The 26,595-nt window shown below is 52.4% G+C and overlaps 1 protein-coding gene and 1 non-coding gene across 3 annotated transcripts in view; both read right to left on the bottom strand.

Annotated features, from left to right (window-relative positions):
- PITPNM2 (phosphatidylinositol transfer protein membrane associated 2) overlaps positions 1–26,134 on the bottom strand; it is a 142,623-nt gene extending 116,489 nt beyond the window's left edge. For both annotated transcript variants that reach the window (XR_016387466.1, XM_022597952.3), the window contains exon 1: positions 26,029–26,134. The gene's annotated coding sequence lies outside the window, so the exon portion shown is untranslated. The remainder of the gene's footprint in view (positions 1–26,028) is intronic.
- Positions 7,279–7,351, bottom strand: TRNAE-UUC (transfer RNA glutamic acid (anticodon UUC)). Its single transcript has one exon. It is a non-coding gene; the product is annotated as a tRNA-Glu (tRNA).
- Positions 26,135–26,595: the final 461 nt, after the last annotated feature.

The following is a 26,595-nucleotide window of genomic DNA, read 5'->3' as shown; positions in this document are numbered from 1 at the left end:
TTTTGACAAGTAACCAGGGCCTGGTGCGGCCCAGAATAACATATTATGTAATAAGAGGCGCAGCCATCAGCGATACAAAGCAGACGGCAAGCGCTGCAGCCTCTTGCAGGGAGGGAACCGCTGGGGTCTGGCTGGAGCTTCTCCCACAGAACGGCTTCTGGAAGCCTGGGCGTTCCGGGGGCATCCAAGAGTGGAGCCGGGCCTCGGCAGGTTAGCGTAAGTGGATCACCTGGCCTATTTCGCAAAGAGCTCTTCCCAGAGTGTCTGTGCCGGATGGTTACTTGGGTGGCCCCCAGCGGGGTCCCTGTCCTTTGGATCCAGTCTGGCCCGATGACCTGTTTTAACCAACAGAACGGCGAGGGGTAGAGAGGGAGGGAGTGACACTGTGCGGGGTTAGGACCCGAGCCTTAGGAAGGCCCGGCAAAGCACTGAAGACACAGACTCGGAGGGGCACCAGTGCCTCAGCTGATGCAGCCAAGCTCCCGTACCCAGCCACCAGCCACGGGAGCCGGGCCATGGTGGAAATGCATCTTCCACCCCCCAGTCAAGCCGTCCCAGCTGACACCAGCGGAGCAGAGATGAGCCGTCCCCAACCAAGCCCTGTCCGAACTGCCACATCGTGAACAAATAATTGGTGCTTTCAGCCACTAAGTTGGCGAGTACTTTGTTGCAGCAACAGAACACTGACACAGTGGTCAAGCTCTCTACTGGCTTTTGGGGAATTTTCTATTCCTAATGTGAGACTTGTGAAGATTTTTCACACTCTCACATATGAGTCACTAAGAGAAGTCAGTGCTTGAATGAGGCTGAGGAAGAGACTAATTTTCCCCAAATCCCAGTGGAATAAATGCTGAAGTCGAGCCTTGCACTGAGTTTCAAAGAGCCGCTGGGAAGGCTGTGGGATTTCTCCAATGATCCAATAGACTGACCAGGCCGCCAGTTGATCAGTTCAAGCTGCCACTTAATTACGTGACTTTCACTCGTCCTCTCCAGAGCGGGGGCTTGTACAGTGTGGACAGAGGTATCGATGGAACTCCCTGTGTGTGGTGCCACAGTTCCAGGTGTGAGGGCTGACGGCCAAGCTCTAGCTGGCTGACTCTTGGTAAGTCAGTTCCCCTCTCTGGGCCTCACTTTCCCATCTGTACAGCGAGAGGCTGATGGTTAAAAGGCCTCTCCAGGTGTGAAGAAAAGGGAACCCTCCTGAACTGTTGGTGGGAATGTAAATTGGTGCAGCCACTATGCAGAACAGTACGGAGGTTCCTTAAAAAAACTAAAAACAGAGCTACCATAGGACCCAGCAATCCCACTCCTGGGCATATATCCAGAGAAAACCATAACTGGAAAGGACGTGTGCACTCCAATGTTCATTGCAGCACTATTTACAATAGCCAGGACATGGAAGCAACCTAAGTGTCCACTGACAGACGAATGGATAAGGAAGATGTGGTACATATACATACAGTGGAATATTGCTCAGCCATGAAAAAGAACGAAATCATGCCATTTGCAGCAACATGGATGGACCTTGCGATTATCATACTAAGTGAAGTAAGTCAGACAGAGAAAGACAAATCTCATATGACATCACTCATATGTAGAATCTAATTTTTTTTTTAATGATATAAATGAACTCATTTAGAAAACAGAAACAGACTCACAGATTTTGAAAACAAACTTGTGGTTATCAAAGGGGAAACATGATGGGGAGGGATAAATTAGCAGCTTGGGATTAACATACACACACGACTAGATATAAAATAGATAACCAGGGGTTTCCCTGGTGGCGCAGTGGTCGAGAGTCCGCCTGCCGAGGCAGGGGACGCGGGTTTGTGCCCCGGTCCGGGAGGATCCCACATGCCGCGGAGCGGCTGGGCCCATGAGCCATGGCCGCTGAGCCTGTGCGTCCGGAGCCTGTGCTCCGCAACGGGAGAGGCCACAGCAGTGAGAGGTCCGCGTACCGCAAAAAAAAAAAGATAACCAACAAGGATGTACTATATAGCACAGGGAACTCTACTCGATATTCTGTAATGACCTATATGGAAGAAGAATCTGAAAAAGAATGAATATATATATATGTATAACTGAATCACTTTGCTGTACACCTGAAACTAACATAACATTGTAAATCAACTATACTCCAATAAAATTTCTTAAAAATTAAAAAAACAATAATAAGACCTCTCCATTCGGCTCCAACATTCTGCAATGCTATAGTTTTGGCAGAAGGGAAGGCAACACTGAACCAGAATCCAAAACACTGAACAAAGTCCAAATGACTTGCATCTAGTTTACAAGGCAGACACACACACATTGGAATCCTTACCTCTGTCCCCTTGTAACCTCACTCTTCTCTCTGTGTCCTTCATTTGAATTTGTTCCTTCCACAACATTCCCTGTGGAAATCCAGTGTGGTCCAATTTCCTCTTCCTAAATTACACTTTTGGCCCCTGGATTCTTTTTTTTTTTTTTTTTTTTTTTTTTTGCGGTACGCGGGCCTCTCACTGTTGTGGCCTCTCCTGTTGCGGAGCACAGGCTCCGGACACGCAGGTTCAGAGGCCGTGGCTCACGGGCCAGCCGCTCCCGGACCGGGGCATGAACCCACGTCCCCTGCACCGGCAGGTGGACTCTCAACCACTGCGTCACCAGGGAAGCCCGGCCACTGGATTCTCAGTGGAACTGTGTGATTAGTTCTGTGCATAGAGGGATGTACACCCCGCTTTCCAGCCCGGCCCCTAAGACACCTCACATGATCCTCTATGCAAAAACTCCTAACTGAGGACAATCTACGTGCAAATGAGTAAAACGACAACAACAACAAATCTTAGTTTTGGGCTTCCTAGTAGGCAAAGCAAAGAGGGATATACGCTGGCCACAGAGCTCTGCTGACAGTGAAAAACATACTGTTCATGATGAGAATCATTCTTTGTCCTGGCCGAAAGCTCTGGGAGGAAGTCTCCCCAGAGTCTCTGGGTGAGGGAATCGGTATTTGACAGAAGGCAGCAAGAGGAGACCAAGCTTGCCCCGAAATCTGTCCCCTCCACGGCAGAGGGCCAGCTTTTCAGGCCCTCCTGTGGCCTGAGTGGCACTTGATTGTGGCGAGCAAAATTCTTCATCCTCGTTAATGTCAACACGGCAGCACCACGATAATGACGGAAAATATTTACATACCCGTACCAGGACAGGTTGTTTAGACCATCTGGCTACTGGATGCGGTAAAAGTACTGTCAAACACATGGCCTGTCCACGAATGCTGTGCCTCAGCACTGACGGAGGCCAGGCTCCGGGGTTCAGGCGGCATCCCAGGTCCCATCTGCATCATACACTGGACCACGGGGGACCCGAGAGGCCATCTCACGTCTTGGCCGGCCTGGACCCGCCATCGGCCTCAGACCCCTGCAGGTAGGGAGCAGGGCCCTCAAAGTCCCACCCCTGCTCCGTCTGGGTGAGCATCGATGATAACCTCCTGACACTATCAAGGATCTCTTTAGGACTCAACTGCTCCAAACAAGACTCACTCGGCAAGGCAGCCCCGATTCTGCAGCCACCGCGGGATTTCTCCAGTGATCTCATGGGGCTGCTGGGAATTCTCAGAGGCAAACGGCACAGTTCGCTTGTGTCTGAAGCCGCTTCTGCCTGAGCTTTCTCTCGCTAGGGAGGCAGAGGCAAGGATGAGGTACCACCGCTCCAGAAGGATGGAGGATGGTGAGCTTAACCTCGCCTCATTGAGAGCTTCTTCTTCCTTCTGTCGGTGTGGCTCTGCTGAGTTCTGAGACCAGGCTGAATAACAGAGGTTTTTTTCTGGGTTGACGTTAAATTTTTTTCCTTTTTCTTTCTTTCTTTCTTCTTTTAAACTTGGGGTGTTTGGGCGGATGGTTTTATTATTATTTTCTTGATTTTAGTAAAAGCAAAGAATATTCCATTTGGAGCTCGTTTCAAAATTAGCAATTTTCTTAATGGGAAGCATACGCTCGCCGCCCACACGAGGAGCTGTGTCAGCTCAGCAGTCACAGCGCCCAGTGAATATGGTGAGTCGTGTCACCTTCCTGACAACCGTGAGTCAAATGGAAACTCATCACAGGTGGCTGGGAGGCCAGGGGCCTGGCTTGAAGCTCTGATGAGGGCTTTCAGAGAGGCACGTCTGTGGGGAAGGTCGGCGGTGTTTCCGTCCACTATGAACCCACAGCTTTAGAGTCTTTTTATAACAAACACCCTCGAAGATTTAAAATGCGCCAACCAGAGCGTTTAGAGCCTGGGGGGGCACACGGACCAGGTTCCAGTGCCAGCTGGCCACCTTGCCTCCTGGAATCGGGATATTTTGTTTTTGTTTTTGTTTCGGTATGCGGGCCTCTCACCGTTGTGGCCTCTCCTGTTACGGAGCACAGGCTCCGGACGCGCAGGCTCAGCGGCCATGGCTCACGGGCCCAGCCGCTCTGCGGCATGTGGGATCTTCCCGGACCGGGGCACGAACCCACGTCCCCTGCATCGGCAGGCGGACTCTCAACCACTGCGCCACCAGGGAAGCCCTGGAATCGGGATTTTGACTGTGAAATGAGGGTGAGTGACACAGCTCGAAGCAGCTTCCTGCCCTGATAGTCACGAGCTGGTTCTCTAGTCATCAGGTGGCTGGGATGCACTGGCCCGGGTCAGGGGTGTCTGTGGCCATGGACTCAATCGAGGGTCACGGTCTTTCCCAGGACTGGCTCTTCTCTCTCTGCAAGTAGGGTGAGGACCATAAACCCCACACATGGAGAGAGGCCCGTGAAAAAAGTCAGAGCCTGAGGCCGGACATCACACAAGGCTCAGGAGTTTGCAACCCTGGCCCAGGAGAGCAAGCATGTGTGCACATCCACGTGCTCTAAAAGCACTGGGGCCAACAGCACGGGGTGCCTGATAATACATAGTTTGGGATGACAGTTTGCACTGGTAACACACCTAGCACCCCAGTGAGGCCAGGTGGCCATGCAGAGGCCCAAAAGACATCTCTGGGAGGCATTTCAGATCCCTCAAGCCCCAGGAGAGACATCTGCTAGGAGCCACCAAGTAGTTTCAAACAGATATCTGCTCTGCTCACCGGCTTCTAGACAGGGGTGGGCAAATGCTCTTCTTGCAAAGTGAACCGCTGGGGACACAGGGATATCGTGAGGAAGACCACACCCAGGTCACTGCTTGCTTCACTCCTACCAGGCGCCAAAAACATCCAGCAGCAAGCCAGCGACAGGCTTCTTGTTTAAACACAGAGAGAAAAGACAGCTAAGGGTGGGCCCAGCGCCTCGGGACGTGGAGTGGCTCAGCCCCAGGCCTCCTAAGTTGGAGCCAGGATCTTTTCCAGACCGTGGAGCCCCTGCAGGCCCAGCCCGAGCTCCTACTGTCTCCAGCCTTCAACGCCTCCTGCCCTGGCTCCCGCGTCCCAGCGGTCTGCTCAGCACCAGGCACCGCCAGGGCCCCACCAGTTCAAGGCGAAATGAGAACCACATGGTTAAGAGAGCAAGTCATCGTTCTACAAGCTCTGTTTATTCTCTTTTTATTCTTAGGTTAGACCTTTCCTATTTCTTAGTGTCCTTTCGTTCATGAGAGGATGGCTACGGGGAACTGTAGCTTTTCTGTGTGTGTGGTTAGTTATTTATAACATAAGTTTTACCATTTTAATTACTTTTAAAAGTGTACTTCGACGGCCTTCAGTGTATGCGCAGTGCTGTGCAACCGGCACCACCACCCGATTCCAGACCTTCCTCACCACCCCAAACACTCAACACTAACTCCCCACCCCTCTTTTCCCCCCAACCTCCGGTAATGTCTGTGAATGGTACCTCTTTAGGTTTTAATTCTATCTTTATTTTTGGCTGCGTGGCGTGTGGGATCTCAGTTCCCTGACCAGGGATCGAACCCGCGCCCCCTGCATTGGAAGTGCGGAGTCTTAACCACTGGCCCGCCAGGGAAGTCCCAGAATGGTACCTCTTTAAAAATAATGTCCTTACTTGGCAAAATTATTTTGTAATCTTATAAGTCCTGGTGTCATTTTCAAGCTCCTGGTGCTTCTCAGATACTCGGTGATAAACAAGCTGACAGAGGAGGGGGCAGGCAGCTGCTGTCCCCCATCCCCACCAGGAAGGAACCTTTCAGGCCACAGCCAGTATGGAGGAATCGGGGGCGGCCCCCTCGCAGTCGTGTTCAAGTGGGCACCTAATGGGAGACGTCTGGCCAGGAACTCTGCTAGAGCTGCCCTTTGCGGTAGAAAGGCTCTCACCCGGTTTTCTCCAGATTTTCATCTTACTTAAAAGCTCTTCCTTGCCTGGGGTTTTAAGGTTAAAAACCACTGCCTCGTGCTCCCACGCTGTAAGTGGGAGTGTCGATTGGTCCTACCTTTATGGAGAGCAATTGAGTAGTAGCTACCGACAATAAAAGGAAAACACTCCTTGACCTGGCAATTCTGCTTCGGGGAAATTTATTCCGCAGATTTGAAAGCCTATTTGCATGAAAACCTACATACCGGGAGACTCAGTGAGGTACTATTTGCTCCCAATCTTTCACGGTTAGAATGCAAAACTCCATGGAAAGGGAGCTGGCTTAAGAAATGATGGTGCATAAGAAGGACCTACTGTATAGCACAGGCAAACTCTACTCAATACTCTGTAATGGCCTATATGGGAAAAGAATCCAAAAAAAGAGAGGATAGATGTATATGTATAACTGATTCACTTTCCAAACAATGTTTTTCGTACCAAATATGGTCTTTACTCTTTTGGGGTTTTGACTACTTTATTGTAACCCATGAACTTGTAAGTTCCATAAAGCGAGAAATGTCTCTTATTTACTTTTTTCCTTCTCCCAGTTTTACTGAGCTACAGTTGACAGACAGCACTGTGTATGCGGTTTAAGGTGTACAGCATAATGATTTGATCTAATTCATCTTTAAAACCTTGTCAATGTCCCGTATAACGTCACATACAACTTTCTGGGTGTTTTAGTAATTTTTTGAAGCCATGGAAGAATTGAGAGAGTGAATGATTAAGTGAATGATGAGTGAAGAAAGGCATTGGAAAAATAAGTAATGTTCTTTAAATACTAGAAAACTGTGAGTCTTGAGTTGCCAGGGAAAGAAAAGGTTGAGGGGATGCAGGAACTGATTGATCGTGGAGATCTAGGTAGAAAAATCAGACTCAGTAATATTGAAGGAAGGTATACACCACTCACAGGGCAGTGATGTTGATGTTAAAAGTTTAACTCAACAAGCGTTTTTTGGGTTTTTTTGGCCACGCCTCACAGCTTGTGGGATCTTAGTTCCCTGACCAGGAATTGAACCTGGGTCCTCGGCAGTGAAAGCGCAGAGTCCTAACCACTGGACCACCAGGGAATTCCCCTGAAAAAGAGCTTTTAGATTTTAATAACTATTTTAGATTTTTTTTTAAAAGCCAACATTTAATGTTTCTTTTGAAACTGCAGAATGCAAAAATAATAGAAATAGTAATGGGTGGCCCAAACGATTTTAAAATACATTTTTTGAAACCACATTACATCTACCTTTTAATTCCATGAACCACATATTCCTAAAGAATCAGAAAGTAGATCAAAAAACCACCACTCTCCAGTGAGTTGGTTACAAGGTTGGAGCGTACATACCCAGCTTGGGAGCGCGTGCCTGTGATCCTCCACGAGCCAGCCTGCAAGCTGGCAGCAACCTTGACCACTGAGAAGTGGGCTGACTAGCAGAGCAAGGCCGCCAGGCTTCAAGGAAAAAGCTTCCACAAAGCCCGAGGACTTCAGTCCTCGGAAAGTTATACCGGCCCCCTTGGCCACCCATACAAACAACTGTGGCTAAAATAAGGCAAAAAATGAACAGAAGCAAAACCACACTGAGGAGAGGACAGGAAAAGAAACAGGCAGGAGGGAAGGCTACCTTAAAAGGAACTAAGGGAGCCCGGGGTTCAGCCAGAGGGAGGTCTGGCAGACGCACCCCCATCCAGCCCTTCCAAGGCCTCCCAGGACGGCCCGGTTCGTTCGTGACACCAGAACTTCATCTGCATCTGGGTAGCCCCAGCCAGCCAGATGACTCAGCCATCCCTAAAAGACTGAATTATACCAAGGGCTCGCTGTTTATTCAGAGAGAGGCAAGAAATGCCTTTGAGAAAAAGCAGGATCTTTACCAGGGAAATGTGAAGGATGCCTCAGTCCCCACCAAGCTGGCTCGGGAGGTGTCCTCATGCTGGTTTCTAACAGGAGTTCATGGTTTCCTTCCAACAAGCGGACTCTTCTTACCAGCATCTCCTTCCCACTCAACATGGTGGCCTCGGGGAGACCAGAGCTGGGACCTGTGACAAACCCCGGGGAGGACTCCGACAGCCCCGTTCCCGAGAATGAGGAAGGTCCGACCCTCCTCAAGTGGCTTCCATCGCCCAGGATTAGTGCTGAGCTGAAGTAACGGGCTCCCAGCCTTTGTAACAACAGCTCAGTGGTGTGCGAACGTGTTCAAAACTTCTCGGAGATTCCGCAGAAGGACCCTGCGAGGATGAGGTTAGGATCCCTCCCTCACAGATCAGGACATTCTGGTCCCGAGAGGCTAAGCAACTCATCCTAAAACCCCGCAGCCAGCAAGCGGCACAGCCAGGCTCGGGACCAGGTCTCCTGACTCCCGGTCACACCTCCGTGACCGAAACGCTAAATGGGAGGCTAAGCTCTAAGGTGATCCGGGATACTGAGCCATGCACCATTATTCCTGCATTTCCCAGGAATCTGGGCTCCAGGAGGCAAAGGAGATCCTGGCAGTTGCCTGAGGCTGCCAGGGTGTTACTGTCATTTCTAACCAGAAAATAAGGTCACTGGCTTGTGGACACCCGAGCAAACAGGTGCCAGAGGTGTCCCTTCCGGTAACGTTGACGAACCAGCTCCCACCTGGGAAAGTGATGGCGGTTTCGCTTTTATTTTTTGACTTGGCCATCATACCATCTTATTACTTCTAATTATTTTTCAGTGTATCTACTTTGAACACCTCAGCTGTATCCATCTCAAAACATCAATTGTGCAACTTTGTTTCTAAGAGTTCTGTTCTGCTTCTTTCCTAGCCCCTGGCACTGGCTTCACTCTGGAGTGATGATTATTAGTGGGAGAGGGTTTGCTTGGCCACTGACATTAAGGGAAGGCCTCTTAGAGCAGCATCTTCTAAATGCTGTTTGGCCCCAAAATCTCTTTTTGACACAACCTCCAGCAGCATTCTGTGCTTCCTCAAACACACTTTGGGTAATGCTGTAGAGTGTTGTAGATGTTATCATGCATCTATGTCTACCCCTCATCGCTATGTTTTTAAGAGTAATGGATATTGAACTTGAGCAAATGCTTTTCTGACATCTATTGAAAGCATCTAAGTTCTTTTCTTCTTTTTTTTTTCCTTTTGGTAGGTCTCCTAGTGTTTAATCACCTGCGTATGACTTTGAGGCTGGTCCACAACCCAATGTAACAAGCCCTTTGCTGGGTGCCAGAATGGGGGAGCACAGAGAGAGACACCCAGAAAATAGCTCTTGCCTACAGAGGAAAGGGAGGGGAAAAGAACATGAAGAACACACACACACACACACACACACACACACCCCATCTGAATGGTAGGCTAGTATTTGTGAATTCATGTATCACACACAAGGCACAGTGAGGACCCCAGGAACCACACATGAGTCAGGTTAATCACGGAGAGCTTCCTGCAGGAGGTGGCAGGGGGGATTTAGAGACAGGCTGGAAACGAGGGCATCTGGATTTGAGTCTTGCCCCACATGGAGTCCAAGGGCATGATTTCCTCGTCTATAATTTTCTCAGCAATAAAACAGTAATAATCACAGACCAAGAGACCTTCAGAGGCACCCAGTTTAGCCTCCTTCATTTGCAAACTCTAGAGGCCGGGGTTCAAAGAGGAGAGCTGATTTGTCCAAGATCACCGAGCCATCCCTACCGTCTTTCTTGGTTCCAAGGGGAGGGGGAGAGAAACAAAAAAAGCTTTGAGATCTTGGGTAGAAAGGAAGCAGAGAAAACCCAGTGTGTCGTGACTCTTTCCCTTAATAAACGTTATTGTTGCCACCCTGAAAGTTGGCTGAGTCAGGAGGCGGCCAGAGGGCTAGACTCAGGGTGCAGAGGCCAGCGGTCAGAGGAGCCTGGCTGGGAAGAGGGGAAGATTCTGGAGCCCCCCCCTCGCAGCAGCCCCAGGTCTTCTGCATCAACACACCTGCACAGGCATACAAGGATGGCTTTCACAGGTATTCATTCACTCACCTATTCATTCAACAAGTATAGAGACTATACTGAAGAGTGTACCCCCCAATTCATGTCCTTCTTAGAACCTGAAAATGTGACCTTACGTGGAAATAGGATCTTTGCAGATATAATTAATGTGAGGTCAAACTGGATTGGCAGTGGGGGGTGGGGGGGCTGGATCCAGTATGACTGGTGTTCTTATAAAAAGGGAGGAGACACAGAGACACTCGCACAGAGGGAAGGCAACCATGTGAAGACAGGCAGAGATGGGAGGGATGCAGCTATAAGCCAAGTAACACTGAGGATGCCCGGCCGCCACCAGAAACTGGGAGCGAGGGATGGGACAGATTCTCCCCCCACGCCCACAGAGGAACCAATCCTAAATCTGGACTTGGGGTCTCCTGGACTGAGAAAGAATAATTCCTATCGTTTTAAGCCACCCAGTTTGTGGTGCTTGGTTACACAGCCCTGGGTTAGGAGCCCCAGGGCTTTCCCCACGGAACAGGGGGCCCTGGGAGGCAGAGGGAGTGTTTGGCCTGGAATTCCTCAAATCACATCGTCCTCCCCCGCCTCAATCAACAGGCCTCGTCCTCGCAGCCACCACGCCGCCCATAGCCTGTGACCGAGCATCGCAGTACCTCCCCGGGCCAGACACAGGAACCCAAGCTTCATTAAGCTGCGAGGCACCGGGTACCACGCTAGGCACTTCCACACACATTGTCCTTTAAACATCAGGGTCAGCCAGAAGACAGGTGAGGACACGGCAGCTCCAAGAGAGAGCAGGTCTGTGGCAGAGTCACACTCCAAATCTGCATGGCTGTCTGCACGGGGGGGGGCGTGGGTGATTCTTTGGCACACTTCCCAGCTCCCCCGGGGCTGCAGCACCTGCCCCCGGCAGGCCCATCTCCCACTCGCTCTGCAGCTGTGGGGACCCCAGGCAGTTGGCATCTAGTCTTTGAAAAGGTATTTATCTTTCCACTCCCTGAGAGCGAGTGAGAGCCATAAAAGGCCATGCCCGACGTCAGGTGCACAAGCGTTCCATAGAGACAGATGTCGTTCACACACAGCGATCAGGCCTGGCCAGTGGCTGCCAGGGTGCGTCCCCCAGAGGGCACGAGAGCCTGGGGTGCAGACTTACTGCTGAGCTGGGCGGCCTTGGCCAGGCCACAGGTGCGGGCGTCTCATATGCAAAAGCAAGGTGTGGTCCAGCCCAAGGCCCACCTGAGGTTCTAGCACAAGACTGAGAGTTTTGTTTGGATACCATTTTAATCTTTTTTTTTTTTTTTCTTTTGGCCGCACAGCTCTGGCATGTGGGATCTTAGTTCCCCAACCAGGGATCGAACCCGTGTCCCCTGCAGTGCAAGCACAGAGTCTTAACCACTGGACTGCCAGGGAATTTCCAGTAACTGCGCTTAACCGTCTGCGGACCCACCAAACTGTTCCACAGCGGCTGCGCCATTTCACGCTCCCGCCAGCGGGGCGCAAGGACTCCCATTTCTCCACACCCTCGTCAACACTTGTTATTTTCTGCTTTGGGATAATAGCCAAGCCGGAGATTTCAGAAGAAGGGAGGAGGCTAGTGCCTCAAGAGTCCCAGACACAGCCCGCTGGTGTCCGTGGGCTTCCGGCCCACCGTTCTGCGCAGAGCTGCAGGAGCACGGGCTGGGGAGTCAGGAGAATTCCATGCCAGTTCCAGCACCGGGGCTTATGGCTGTGCAACGCTGGTCAAATACTTTAACCACTCTGAGCCTCAGGTCTGTCCTCTGTGGGAACAGAGCTAACGAGCCCAGTGCACTTCCCGCAGGAGGCGGGGCTGTGAATCTGTGACAGCAGCAGAAGAAAGAGTATTTTCAGAAACTCTACAGGGGGGACACATAGGTGGTAGAAAGGGGGGTGGTTTCAACCTCCCTTGATAGATCTTTTATGATAATGTATGGGCAGGACTAGAATACTTTCCCCTTCAACCTCTTCTTTCTCTGCCTTTGAATGGAGAAGCCAAAATACAGGAAAAAGTAGAAAGACAAAGAAGGAGTAGAAAAAATTCTAGATGACCTATTGAGGGCAGCCCTGGCCTCAGAATAATTACTGGACACACACACACACACACACACACACACACGTACCAGTGTACAGACAAATACACACACACACACAGCACTTGAACCTCACTATGGATTCAAAGTTTGCCCAAATCAATTATGTCACCAGATCCAGAGAAGCAGGTATATGGCAGAAATTAGCATCCCAAATTTTCAGGGGAGGAAATGAAGACCAGGGGAAATGAGGCAACCCTGCCTAAGGTCACACAGCACAGCTGAAGTGGAGCCTTCAGACTCTTGTGCAGTTCAGCCAAAGCACAAGATGGCTGTGGACACTGGGCTCCACGCAGGGTGCGGGCCCAGGGCTAGTTCTTCTACAGCAGCAGCAACATCTGTCTGTCTGTCTGTCTGTCTCTGTCTCTCTCTCTCTCTCTCACACACACACACACACAGAGTGACTGAGGTCTCCACCGAGCAGCCCAGGCCACGTTCCAGAAAAGACAGAGGACCCTCTTTCCTCACCGGCAGGAAAAGCACGGAGCCTCATGGGCCCCCAGCTGGCATCTCCATAGTGACAGAATCACAGAAGATGTGGGGCTAAAAATAAAGCCTCCACCTTCTGAAACCCCCATCTGCTCAGCTCCAGCTGCAGGAGGGCTCGGTGATGCTGAGTGGCCAACACCTAAACAGCAAGGAAGGCCCCTCCGCCCTGAGAACAGGGGACAGCACACCTGGGACACCAGGAACAAGAGACCATCCGTGCTCCCACGAAAGAGTTTTCCACAGTCGTCACCCACGGGTTCCCAGACAAACCGGCTCCGTGTGAGTCACGCCAGCAAGCAAAAGGCACCCTGACCTCCGGGCACAAACGTTCCCACACACGCACAAGCACCCCGTCCATGGCAGGCCTCCGGAGGCACCTCTTAAGCCTTGAAAGTACAAAGTGTTCCTTTTCCAAAGGCACCAAGGCTTTTTAAGTTTCCTCACTTAAAAAAAGAAGATTTACAAAACGCTTAGCTCCCCAGGTAGGCTCTGAAAAACCTACTTAACTCCAAAATGGGTGCAGTGTGTGGTAAATGGTCTAAAGTAGCCGTTTAGCCGAGAGCTTCAGAGCCAGACTGCCTGGATTTGAATCTACCAGCCACGCGTCCTTGGGGAAGTCAGCGTTCCCCTCTGGGCCTCAGTTTTCTCATCTGTACAATGGGGTTAACTGCAGAGGGCCATTGAGGACCTAGCAGAGAGTAAGTGCCCCAAGAGCTCAATCATTCAGTGGCCCGGTGGGTCATGTTCTCGTTGGCGGGCCAGCCTGAGAACCCAATAGTGAACGGACATCCCAACTGAGAGCAGCCTTTCAAGGTGCCAGCCGTGCATCAGCTGGGAACCCTCCGTATTAGCCGGCACTCTGCACACACTGAATGCCCCCCGCCCCACTCTCCACCTACATGACCTTCCACAAATCAACCCCCAGCCTCAGCTTATCTTCCGAGTAATCTATAACACCGATCACAACCTATGATTCCTAGTATGATTATCAACTATATTACGGCTAATTTTAAACGGCCTTAAAATTCTCAAATAGCACACAACAAGTGCAACTCCTCATTAGTCAGGCAGCCCTAAGTTAATAATTAAGCAGCCTTAATTGGTGGATATGGAACTGCAGGGCACAGCCTCCTAGGCACCACTGCACATGGAACTGGCCCGGCCCGGTAATGGATTTCCTAAATCAGCTCACAGAGCTAATTCACATGGAAAGTTAATTAGCCTAATGAAGGCAAGTGTGACTTAGTGAATTCCAGTCTGACTTTCCGCTCTGACTCAGCCACCCCAGGAGGCTGCCAATGTCATCCTCCTGGCTTCGACTTCTCGGAGCTCCAAGGAGGGGGCCCAGGAGACAGTGCTGCAGGGAACCATGTATCCCCGGCTCCCCTACTACTATCAGCTGGGAGTCAGCAAGTGCTCAGAAGGTCACTAACAGGCAGGACACACCTTCTTGTGGGGCTGACTCTGGAACCTCTGCAAGGGAGGGAACTTTCCAGCAAGTGGAAGTCACAAGTGAGTCCCGGGAGGGTGGAGGGCCAGGCACCACCCACCCTCATAGCCTATGACTGATGAAGACCAGGGCTGTCCCTGTCCAGGAAGACAGCAGCTCACGTGTGCAGGGCAACTGACAGTCCACAAAACCACCCTCTCATCCAGACTCTCACCGCATCCTCCCCTGGGAGGGAGCATCGCTGCCCCTGTTGGATGGATACAGAAACCGAGGCACAGGAAGGCGCGATCATCAAAGGCCATTCACCTTGGAAATGGTGCAGCTCTTGCCTCCCAGACCCCTAGGCCCTCCTAGTTCAGCTGTCTTTCACTGTTCCCCATCCAGGGGCAAGCCAAAGTCAACATCTCGCTGGCCCAGAAATGGCCCAAGTGTCCATCAACAGACGAACAGATAAACAAAAGGTGGTCTATCTATATGGTGGAATATTACTCAGCCATGAAAAGAAAGGAAATTCTAACACATGCTACAGCATGGGTGAACCTGAAGGACATTCTGCTCAGTGAAATAAACCAGACGTGAAAGGACACACACTGTATGATTCTACTTATGCGAGGTGCCCAGAGGAGTCAAATTCACAGAGACAGAAAGTAGAGTGGTGGGTGCCAGGGGCTGGAGGGAAGAGGAAATGGGAAGTTGTTGTTTACTGGGGACAAAACTTCAGTTTGGGAAGACGAAGAAGTTCTGGACACGGATGGCAGTGATGGTTCCACAATGATGTGAATGTACTTAGTGTCACTGAACTGCACGCTGAAAAGTGGTTACGATGGTAAATTTGATGTTATGTGTATTTTACCACTCAAAAAAAAGAATGAAGCACTGATACATGCTACAACATGGATAAACCTCGAAAACATTTTGTTACATGAAAGAAGCCAGACACCAAAGGTCACATGTTGTACGATTCCATTTATGTGAAATGTCCAGAAGAGGTAAATCTATAGAGACAGGGAGTAGATCAGTGCTGGCCACAGGGGAGGAGAGAGAATGGAGGATGATTGCTAATGGGCCTGGGGTCTCCCTTCGGGGTGGTGAGGATGCTCTAGAATTAGACAGAGGTGGTGGCCACACAGCATTGTGAATGCGCTATATGATACTGAATTGCACATTTAGAAATGGTCAGTTCTATGTTACATGAATTTCACTTCAATTTTTAAAAAAAGAAGGAAAGGAAAGAAACTCTCCCGTTCTCTGGCCTTCTCTCCTCCTGAATCCAAAGCCTCACCCGGTGCCCTCTTTTTCTGCTGGGCATCTGTCCAGCGGCCCTTCCTGCCCCTTCCGTGCACTGCACACACTGGAACCTCCATTTTCCCTCTGCGTCCAGGTGTGAGCACAGCCAGGGGATTGGAATCCTTCTGGGTGTGTGTCCTTCCGAGCAGGTTAGGATTCTAGTGAGAGCAGGAGAAATCTGGAAGGCAGCCTCCTGGGAGAACAGGTGGGCCAGACCACCTTCCCCAAGTTTTTCTTTGTCAGAGGCTTCATTAAGCCCTCTTCCAAGCTCGGAACAAGGCAAGGTGCTCCAAGGAAGCCAAAAAGGTATATAACTCGGCCCTAGCCCTGGGAGCCCCCGCCCGGCCCAGCTGGGACGCCTGGGCCCCGGGAGCTACACCAAGATAACAACAGTCCGGGGAGTGGCTCATACAGTGTGGGGAGCCCCAGGGAAAAGCAGACCCTCTAACTCTTGCTGAAGGGACCCCGGCCTGAGCCAGAGGCTCCCACAGGGACCCACCTGTGTCTCTTCTCCGCCTGGCGGCCACAGGCCCTTCAGCTCTCCCAGATCAGAGGACATAGCAAGGCAGCCACCTGCGGTGCAGGTGGGAGAGACAAAGCGTTGGCCTCCACCTCCTGCCCCACCTGCCGCTGCGTCCTGACCAGGCCACTTTGGGTCCCTGCTCTTTCTCTAACGAGCAAGGAGAAGGTCAGAAGTGGGGCAGGAAGAGGGGGACAAGCCAGAGCAAACTGACCCAGCCCCAGCTGAGAACCCAGAGTGGGTGGTGAGCAGGGCCCACCCTCATGGACAAGCCCCAGCCCACTCTGAACTGTGCCCTTTTAAAAACATGTCTGTCCCACCCCCATAAACGGGGTTCCTAACTCAGCCAGTCTGAGAGCAGCTCTGACCTGAGGGAAGGAAAACGCACCACTTCCCAAGACACACAGTTGGTGGAGCCTCTGACCACAGCCTCCTAGGCGTGTGGCTACAAGACTTGACAACAGGATCCCAATGGGGGCTCCAACTCATGTACATGGCCGTGACCCCAGAGCGTGCAACCTTATCTTGGGGAATCTAATCCTGCTCTAAATCCATGGTGCCTTTTGGCCTCTTTGGAGAGCAAAAGCTACAGAACAAAAGGAGAGAAATTCTGTTTTCCTCTCTGGAAAAAAAGAAAAGAAACAAAAAACTCACACAAACTCAAACTGAAAGCTTCTGGGCACTGCTCAGACTGAACTAGATCAGGAAATACTGATGGATTTTTTTTTTTTTTCTTTTTTGCCACACGGCGTGGCTTGCGGGATCTTAGTTCCCAGACCAGGGATCGAACCCGGGCCCTCAGCACTGAAAGTGCAGAGTCCTAACCACTGGACCACCAGGGACTTCCCCTGATGGATTTTAAAAACAACAACAACGTAACAACATGGCAGGGGCCATGTAATGGACGTGACAACGTGAACTTGAAGAATCGAGGACCCCGATTAGGACAAGAATCCTGGCCAGCAGGTAACCTCCACTGTGGTTGGCCCAACTCATGACCTCCTTGAGCTATAGTGTGCCCGTGTATGAAACACGACAGCTGAAAGCACTGAGTGCCAAATCATGACCTCTTCAAGCCTCAGTTTCCTCACCTGTAAAATGGGCACAGCAGCACTTCTGGGTGTCAAATGAAGCACAACGGGCAGAAGCACTCCGTGCCATGGAGGGTGTTACACAAAAGGTGGATGAATGAGAAAGGCCGCTTTGCCTCTGGACCTCTAGTCACCGCCTCCCCACAAACGGTCATCAGGCCCTGAGTCACCACCAGGCCACTATGCTGGGCACCAGGGACTCAAAGACAAATAAGCCAAGGTCCCTCAGCCTGCAGAGCAGCTGGGCTAGACCAGGGATCCCTATGGTTTGGAGAGGGAAGGCCTGCCGCCTTCTCCTTGGGCAGGAATCTCAGTATTCAGAAAAGTCTATCATGAAGCATCAATCTGGTTGGGTACGGGATGGGTGCCATTATCAGCCTAAACCCTCCAAACACCAGTCCTGCAGCTCCCAGGCCACCAGGACAAACCTGAGTGAACCAAACATCCCCGATTTCACAAGCCAGCCTCCAGTTTACAACCATGTGGTGAGTCTCAATCCTGCTCCACGCCCAGCCTGGGGTGGTAAGGTTTCAGGGACACAGAAAGTCATTCCTCCTGAAAGGTCAAACCCTTGGACTTGGTTTTTTCCCACACTCCTTCAGGCTCCCCTATTCTCCTAAGATGCTGAATTCCTCTTTTCCTCCCTGCTGGAAAGTCAGACAGAACATTCCTCAGGAAAGGGGACAGTTTGCCAGGAGAAATAACAGAGGTAAAAAGAGAGAGAAATGGGTGTAACTGGTGCTCTAAACCTTGGTACCCAAGGAGTGCAGAGCAGATGCGCTGGTCAGCATGCATCACCATGACCTCACGATGCTCGGATGAGTCACCCGAGTGAGGCTGGGACCCGAAATGAAACGAGCAGCTTGGGAGCTCAGCTGAATACTGATGTGGGGATCTGTTCACCACCTCCCTTGCTACTCCTGGCAGCAAATGCTCAGGCTGCGTGGCCCCCAAGTATAAATTAATGAGCTCCTTTCCACACCAGGTTAGTGCAAATCGTGCTCTGGACCAATGAAACAAGCCACCTCAGATCTCTGCTTCACTGGGTTGGAAAATGTCACAGGAGTAGGGGAAGAAATGAGGTCTTAAGTTATGCATGTCCATTTGATGGCTCAACAAGGGGGAATGCTTTCAGAACTCTTGAAGCTTTTGTTATTAATGGTGTTTTAGTGTTGGGTTCTTAAACACATCAAACAAATTTCCTTCAAACTGGTAGTTACCGACTGCCATGGGGAAGGCTGCAGGCCTCCCACCTCCCAGATGGCTCAACCACAATGAACGTGTGGCCTGTCAGATGCACAGCACTGATGAACTAACTGAAATATGCTGCAAGAAGCAAACCCCAAATAAATGTGAAATAGCTGTTCCCTTATGCAAGAGCCCCGAACTGCCTCCATGGCTGGCCGTCCCTGCCAACTGAACGGTCCCCGGGCTCCTGCTTCCGTGTGGTTTTCAAAAGACTTAAATGCTTTTTGTCCACTGTGATTACCCAAGAGGGAAAAATTCTAATTGCAGAAAATGTTTGGTATCTCTCCCTCTTATGGAAAAAAAAAACAAACCTGCAAGTGAAAAGTCAACTCTCACAAAGTGCCCAGCAGGACAGACGAGCGCAATGGACCAGCCAGCGATAAACCGGCCTCGAGCGCGCCTCCCCATCTGCGGGAAGCCCCGCCTCCCCGGCAGCCCCGCGCCCGGTTGGAAGCTGTTCCCTGTTGGAAATGGGAATGGCCGCCTATTTCTACCCCGATGCCTAGCCCCCGTCCCCCACCCTTCAAGGTGGGTTTTCAAGGGTCTGTAAAGAGATAGCAGAAGGACAGCTGGCAGCCCCCACGGAGTAGCCCTCCCTCCACCCGCCTCACGCAGGGCCCTGGCGCCTGGTGGGCGCTCCCTGGGGCTTGACTCCTTCGTGGACCATGGCCAGGTGAGGCCAGGAGGCTGCAGGGCCTGACTCAGTCCAGCAGGGCAGCAGCGGGAGAGAGCTCTCGCCCTGCCCCACAGCACAGTCGATGAGTCAGCCAGACCCTACAGAGACCTGGGGGAAAGCCCCCCAGCTGCAGAGAGAGAAAATTCCATCCTTCGCGGGGAACCATTTCCAAAAAGGGAAATAAAGAACCTAGGAGAGAAGAAAGAGCAATAATCCCTATTACTTATGTACCAACTCTTCACAGGGCACACGAGGCAGAACATTTTTGGAAAGGTTTCCAGGACTAAGAAGGAGTAAGAAAGCCAGGATTTGAGGGTTGGGAACCCGGGAAGCCCCATGCTGGCCCGAAATGCCTCAAGAGAATCATTTCTGGGACTTCCCTGGTGGTCCAGGAGTTAAGACTCCAGTTCCCAATGCAGGGGGCTGGGGTTTGATCCCAGGTCAGGGAACTAGATCCTGCAGGCTGCAACTAAAGACCCTGCATGCCACAAGGAAGATCTTGCACGCGGCAACAAAGATCTGCATGTCGCAACTAAGACCCGGTGCAGCCAAATAAATAAATATATATGTATTTTTTAAATGGTAAAAGCTTAAAAAAAAAGGATCATTCCTTTGGGCGAAGGGCTGCCCTTGGTGCCTCCCAGCAAAGACCAGTTAGTTCTGTTAGACGTGGGGCTGCCGACACCCCCTTGTGTGTGAGAACACGGGACCTCCTGTGGAAAGGGGAGATGGGTGCCCTTCTGGAAGGGATATAGGAGGGCGAGGTGGGGAGCCTATGCCCGGATAGTTCTCCTTCCTCTGGCACCCGAGACAGAGCAAACACAAGAAACTGTGGCCCTGGCCTTCATTCACCAAGTAATTACTGAGCATCCACGAGGGGCCCCGTTCTGTACGCTGGAGTTACCATGGGGGTAAACACAGTGACAAAGACGGCAGATGGGTCATTGCGGTGGGGGTGGGGGGGTAGCACGAGGAGGAAAGAATCTCATCGCGAACGCTGCAGGAGCTGAGAGGAAAGCACCACACTTGGGTTCAGCCAGGAGTGGATGCAAATCTTGGCTCGGCCCCAGCCACCTGTGCAAACTCCAACAAGTCACTAACCTCTCTGAGCCTCTTTCCTTTCTGTAAAATGTGGCAACAGTCCCTCCTTATCTCTTCGGAATGCTGCGTTGTGGAACTACTTTGTATAAACTGTCCTTACTCGTTATTCACGGATTCCTGTATTTACGAATCCGCCCACTTGCTACAGTTTACTTGTAACCCAGAAACTGACGATCGCCGCGCTTACGAGGTCATTTGCAGACATGCACGGGGTGGGGGTGGGGGGGAAACTGAGTCACCCAACGTGCAGCACAGGTCAAACAAGGCGGCCCTCTGCCTCCTGTTTCAGTTCAAACTGTCAACAAGTGTCCTTTCCGTGATCCATTTACTGCCACAGTTTTCACACTTTTGTGCTTTTTTTGTTAGTGATTTAACATGGCCCTGAGCATGAAGCTGAAGCACTGCCTAGTGCTCAGAGCTGCTCAGAGCCGAGAAGGCTGTGATGTGCCTTATGGAGAAAATTCGTGTGTTAGACGAGCTTCGCTCAGGCGTGAGTGATAGTGCTGTTGGCTGAGTTCAATTAATGAATCAGTAATATATAATAAATAAGGCATCTTTAAAGAGAAACACACATAAGAGAGTTATGTATTGATCGGAGGACAAATACGTTGTGACCAGAGGCTGGCGGGAACCTAACTCCGCATTTCCCCTAAGAGCAGTGGTTCAGGGCACTTTACAGAACTGCCAGGAATGGGCCTCGACCGTGTGCACACGTGACCTAGGATGTGTTATACTCGAGGGCTTCCGCTCTGTGAGGCCATCGCTCCTGCAGCTAGTAGCATCACTCGAGATGGAAATCAGCCTCGGGGTCCCCGAGTCCTGCGGCTTCTTTCCGTAACTCTCTGCCTTTCCCCTGCACTCCCAACACCTTCCCACAAGAGGGAAGCGGGACCTCAGGGGGTGTGAAACCGCTTTCCTGATGCTCTTCCCCAAAGCTCTTGCTTGGGTTTGATTTGTCTGTTGCTGGAATCCTGCCTGTTGGTTCATTTTGTTTCTGTCCTCTGGCAAGGGCAGTTTTTTTGTTTTTTTTCAAATTTAATTATTATTCTGACGAACTTTATTTCAACGGTAACTATATTTTTTGTTTGTTTTTAAACGACTAAAACAATTTTATTTTACTTTTTTTGCATTTTTTTTTATACAGCAGGTTCTTATCAGTTATCTATTTTATACATATTTGTGTATATATGTCAATCCCAATCTCCCAATCCATGCCACCACCACCACCACCTCCCCTGCCACTTTCCCCCCTTGGCGTCCATACGTTTGTTCTCTACATCTGTGTCTCTATTTCTGCCGTGCAAACCAGTTCATCTGTACCATTTTTCTAGGTTCCACATATATGCGTTAATATACGATATTTGTTTTTCTCTTTCTGACTTACTTCACTCCGTATGACAGTCTCTAGATCCATCCACGTCTCTACGTTTGTTTTTTTAATACTTATTTATTTGGCTGTGCCAGGTCTAAGTTGCAACATGCGGGATCTTTAGTTGCTGCATGAGGGATCTAGTTCCCTGACCAGGGATGGAATCCGGGCCCGCTGAACTGGGAGCGCAGAGTCTGGACCACAATGCCAGCTCTCCTCCCCAACAGTGCTCTTTCTGCCTTTGGTCATAAAGGCTTAGCAGGGGTTTTTCTTGGTGTTTGCTGGGCTGGGAGTGAGGAAGACGGTACCCCTGTACCCGTCTGACAGGAAGAAAGGGCTGATGTACAGGGCTGCTGTCCGACTTCAACTTCGCCAGTATAAAGAGCCAGCACCAAGCTGGTCATTAGGGACCTGGGTTCCACGCTGCAGGACAGGTCTTGGGCAAGTCACGGCTCTTCTGTCAGCCTCGCCCTCTCATCCTTAATGGGGTACATACCTCCCAGCTCCAGTGTTCCCAGACCCTCCAGCAAGGCTGGAGAAGACTTGAAAAGGCACCACCAGGCTCCCCACTTTCCCTCCAGACCGATTCTCTCCTTTCACGCAGGAACCTTTTCCGGTAGGGCCGTGGTGAAAACCACAAATTGGACTCTAAATCCTACACACCTTTCCAGGTGCCCTGACTATCAAAACTCCACCCATTCTTCAAGGCCTCCTTCAAATCCCACCTCTTCCAGGAAGTCAACCCTGACCGCCTTACCCAGAAAGGGTGTCTCCTCCTCTGAAGCCTGTCTGCTGTTTAAGCAACACTTATCTCACATGCCCGGTGTTACCCGTGGGACGCATCTCCCTAACCACACCGTGAGTCAGCCTAAGTTTTAGGTGCAAGGTTACGTACTGTATTCAACTCTTATCTGTCCAGTTTTCCAGAAACCTTTTGTGATGAGTTATAAAGAATACAGATAGATTTACACTTACATATATACGTGCACATAGACAGACAGTAAAGTAGAAATAAGTATGCTGACCACAAGGGTAAGTGAATACAGTCACTACATGAAAATACAGCATCGTGCTCCCAGCATCCTGGAAGCCAGGGAAGAGGAGGTGACCATAATCAGTTGGAAAGACAGTGTGGGTGGAATGGGAAGAGTCTGGCAGAACTGGGTACAAACCCAGAGTGCCTTAGGGCAAATCAGTTGACTTCCTTCTCTGGGAAAATGGAGGAAGAACACGATCTAATGCACAGGGTTCGTGGGGAAGCCTCGCGGACGCTGTGTGCATGCAGTACACAAACCATACCTGTTTTCCTTCTCCACCTTCCTTCTCATTATCAAAGGGAGAAGCAACCTACATTCCCCGCCCACAGGGGAGGCAAATCTTGCCTGGCCGTAAATTCTAAAAGAAATTTTTCATACGAGACTCTGTAAGAAGACTTGAGCAGAGAGGGGGCAACGCCCCACGTTACGGTTAGCCCTGGTTTTAGAGCAAAGCCAGACGACGGTTTGCCATGGCCGCCATGGCTCTATCTGATCACATCCCGGGTAGCCAGTGAAAGCCTAATAAACACTGATGGAAGGACCTACAGGGAAGCTACTTGAAGGCCACTTAGTGGCAGGGGGTCCTGGTGAGCAGGTTTCAGGAGGGCTGTCTGGAAGGCTGACCACCTCTCCTGCCCATGGCTGAGGACGCAGGCGTGAGATCACTGTCCTTCCATGACAGAGCACATGCCCGCCCCCATCCCCGCTGTCTTCTCCAAAAGCAGCAAGGCAGCGATCATGAAGCACCAGAAGTTTCCTCTTCTTTTTTTTTTTTTTTTAAATAAATTTATTTATTTATTTTTGGCTGCGTTGGGTCTTTGCTACTGTGTGCAGGCTTTCTCTAGTTGTGGCGAGCGGGGGCTACTCTTCATTGCGATGCGTGGGCTTCTCATTGCGGTGGCTTCTCTTGTTGCAGAGCACGGGCTCTAGGCACGCAGGCTTCAGTAGTTTTGGCTCGCGGGCTCTAGAGCGCAGGCTCAGTAGTTGTGGCGCATGGGCTTAGTTGCTCCACAGCATGTGGGATCTTTCCAGAGCAGGGATCGAACCCGTGCCCCTGCACTGGCAGGCAGATTCTTAACCACTGCGCCACCAGGGAAATCCATCACCAGAAGTTTCCTCTTCTAATCTCTACAAATGAACTGTACATTCTCCACGACTGGCTCTTCTCAGGGACCAAGCTGGAAAGCCTTAACGGGATGGGATGGTTAGGAGAACATCTGCCTAGTTTTAAAAGAGGCCTCCAGATATGGAGGAAGGCAAAGCTGGGCCCCAGTGAGAAAGGATGTACAGTCCACTTGGGACAAGGGCTCTTAGCTCCTCACCATTTATCCGACAGACATTTCACCTAGAGCCTCCCATGTGCCAGGCATGGGGGATGCAGAGAAATGAGATTCGGCGCTGACCCCACAGGAGCTCAGTCTGGCAGGGAGGCAGAGAGTAACATTTAACTGCCGTTCTGCCTAAGTTAGATTAGGGTGGCACAAAGGTGGAGGTGATGGACTCCACCTGGGAAGGCCAATGAAGACAACAAGCCTGGGTCTCGGTAACGAACAGTCATTAAGGCAGAGGACGCAAGGCCCAAATCCTACAGGGCCTCATACAAGCAGAGGAATTTTCTTTCAGATTCCATAAGGAAGGACCAACCAAGATCAAGAGAAACCAAGTGACTCAGTGAAGCTCATACAACCTTATGGGACGGCCAGGCCTGGAGCCTTGACTCCCACAGTTCAGTTACCCTGCTGCATCCCCTGCACGGCGAGTGCAGAAGGCCAAAGACAGAAGCCCATTCCACACCCAGTGCTCAGAGAGCCCAGAGTCTGTGCCGGGCCATCGTCACAGCAGAGCATGTACTGTCCTAGTCATCTGGCAAGTCCCTCCCTATAAGAAAAACAGGCCTTCCTAACTCACTGTGTTTCTCTCTACAAAGGGAGAGGGCTGGGAATCTCCTCCAATCACAGAAGAAGAAGAATTTAACAGGGACCGTCCAGGAGTCAGATAAACTAGGTCCCCAGAGGCAAGCTGGGGGGGGGGGGGTGCTTCTAGTGCATCCAGACACTGACACTGACGGTGCACAGGGTGCTGACCCAGGGCGGGGCACCAGGGATGAATCAAACTCCACCCCTGTCCTCCATCCTCCAGGAGCTCACAATCCAGCCGGGGAGATAAGCCAGGCCCAAAAGTAACTATAAAATAAGGCAGGCGGTGGTAAGAGTCACACAAGAGACACAGATAAGGTGCAGTGGGAGTTCAGAGCAGAGATGAGTCACGCTGGGGGCTTGGCCGCAAGGGAGATTCAGATGACGGGGAGCATTTACCACATTCCCCTCAGAAAGGAGGCTGGGGGCTCTAGCCTATAGCCCCAGTGGCTCCCAGGTAGGGGCTGGGGAGAGAGCTAGGAGGGGACCAAGAAAGATGCTCAGAGGAGGTCCCCTTTGAAGAGCCCTGATTCTGAAGGGAAGGACGCAGGGAGGCCTGAGACTTTGGAGAACTGCCCCAGTCCATATTTCAGAGGCAGGGAGAGGAGTGTAGGATGAGGAATTTGGAATTTACGCAGGGGCAGCAAATGCGCTGAAAAGGGACAGAGCTAAAGATTTGCCTTGAAATGACATTTGCCTAGCAAACACACTCTATTTATTCAGAATGTCCACTTGAGGTTTCCCGGCGGAATTAGCTACACGTTATGGCGGAGGCGGGCACTAGCGTTTCCCTCTCCCCAAGTTCCCCATCAGCCCTGCCCCTGACAAGCAAGGCTGAGGCGGGTAGGGAGGAAGCTCGCCGCTCTGAGACAGCGCCGGCCCCTCAGGTTGCAACGGCAAAGGGAGACTCACGGGATGGAGAGGGGCCAGATTTTCCTCTAGCGAGGGGGACACCGGCAGCACTTCTTCCCAGTCCTGGCCCCCTCTCTGAGGGCCGCACCCCGGACTCAGGCCCCGGACACCCACCCAGCCAGGCCAGCGCTGGAGGGCTGTCCAGGTGGAGGCGGGAAGCCCAGAAGGCTAGACCGAAGGCTTTGGCCACCACTTCCTCCCCGCCCCTTCCCAGCACTGCACACACACCTGCCCCTTGGCCGCCGTTGACACTTGTCACTGGGGGAGGGGAGTCCTCCGCGCCCCAGCCGGAACCGACGGAAATTCGGCATTAGCGTCGGGAGACCCCCTGAATCCCGAGGGCCAGCGCCTCCCGGGGGCCTGGCTGGGGGCGATTTCCTGAGCCCGGGATCCCCGCGCGCCAGACCCTACCCCCCGCGCGGGGCGGCGGGTCACGGGTCTCCTACTTTTCCCTCCCGCCGAGCGCGCGGGCCGGCGGACAGGCGGGCGGGCGGGCCTGGGCCTCCGGGAGCCGCCGCCCGGCCGGGGTCCCCTTCCCGGGGGCTCCGCGCGGGCCAGAGGAGGGGGCCCGGCCGCGCCGCCTTCCGGCCGGGCCACCGAAACACTCACCCCGCTCCGCGCGGCGCGGCTTCGTCCTCTTCGGCAGCGCTGGGCCGCCGCCGCCTCACGCCGCCCGGGAGGCCCCGGCCCCGCGGCCCCGGCCCGGCCGGCTGCGCCCCGCGGCTCCGCGCGCCGCCGCCGCCGCCGCCACCGCCGCCGCCGCCAGCTGGCCCCGGGCGAGCAGCCGGGCCCCCGCGGGCATCCTCCCCGGCCGTCGGCGGGCGTGCGGCGGGCGGGCGCACGTGCGGGCCGCCGCGGGTCTGGGCGCTCGGAGCGCGGGCCGCGGGCCGACGAGGAGGCGGCGGCCGGCGGGGCGCGGGGCCGGGCGCGCCGGCGGACCGGCCTGACAGCTCTACGCCGCGGCGCCGCCGTGCCCCGCGCGCCCCAGCGGCCGCTGCTGCCCGTGCGCGCCGAGCCCGCCTCGCATTCCCTTACTCGGCGGCAGGCCTGCGCCTCCGTCAGGCCACGCGGGGAGCCGCCCGCCGCCTCCGCCCGCCCAGAGGGCCGGCCTCCGCCCGGAGCAACCCGGCAAACTTGGTGGCCCCGCTCCGGCGCCGGGCGTGCTGTCGCCCCGGC

This window comes from Delphinapterus leucas, chromosome 14 (genome assembly GCF_059928025.1).
Source record: "Delphinapterus leucas isolate spDelLeu-1000000601 "Yukka" chromosome 14, BTC_Dleu_Yukka2, whole genome shotgun sequence".
In the NCBI taxonomy this organism is placed as follows: Eukaryota; Metazoa; Chordata; class Mammalia; order Artiodactyla; family Monodontidae; genus Delphinapterus; species Delphinapterus leucas.
The sequence above is the reverse complement of the archived record's forward strand: the minus strand, read 5'-3'. Positions and strand labels throughout refer to the sequence as shown.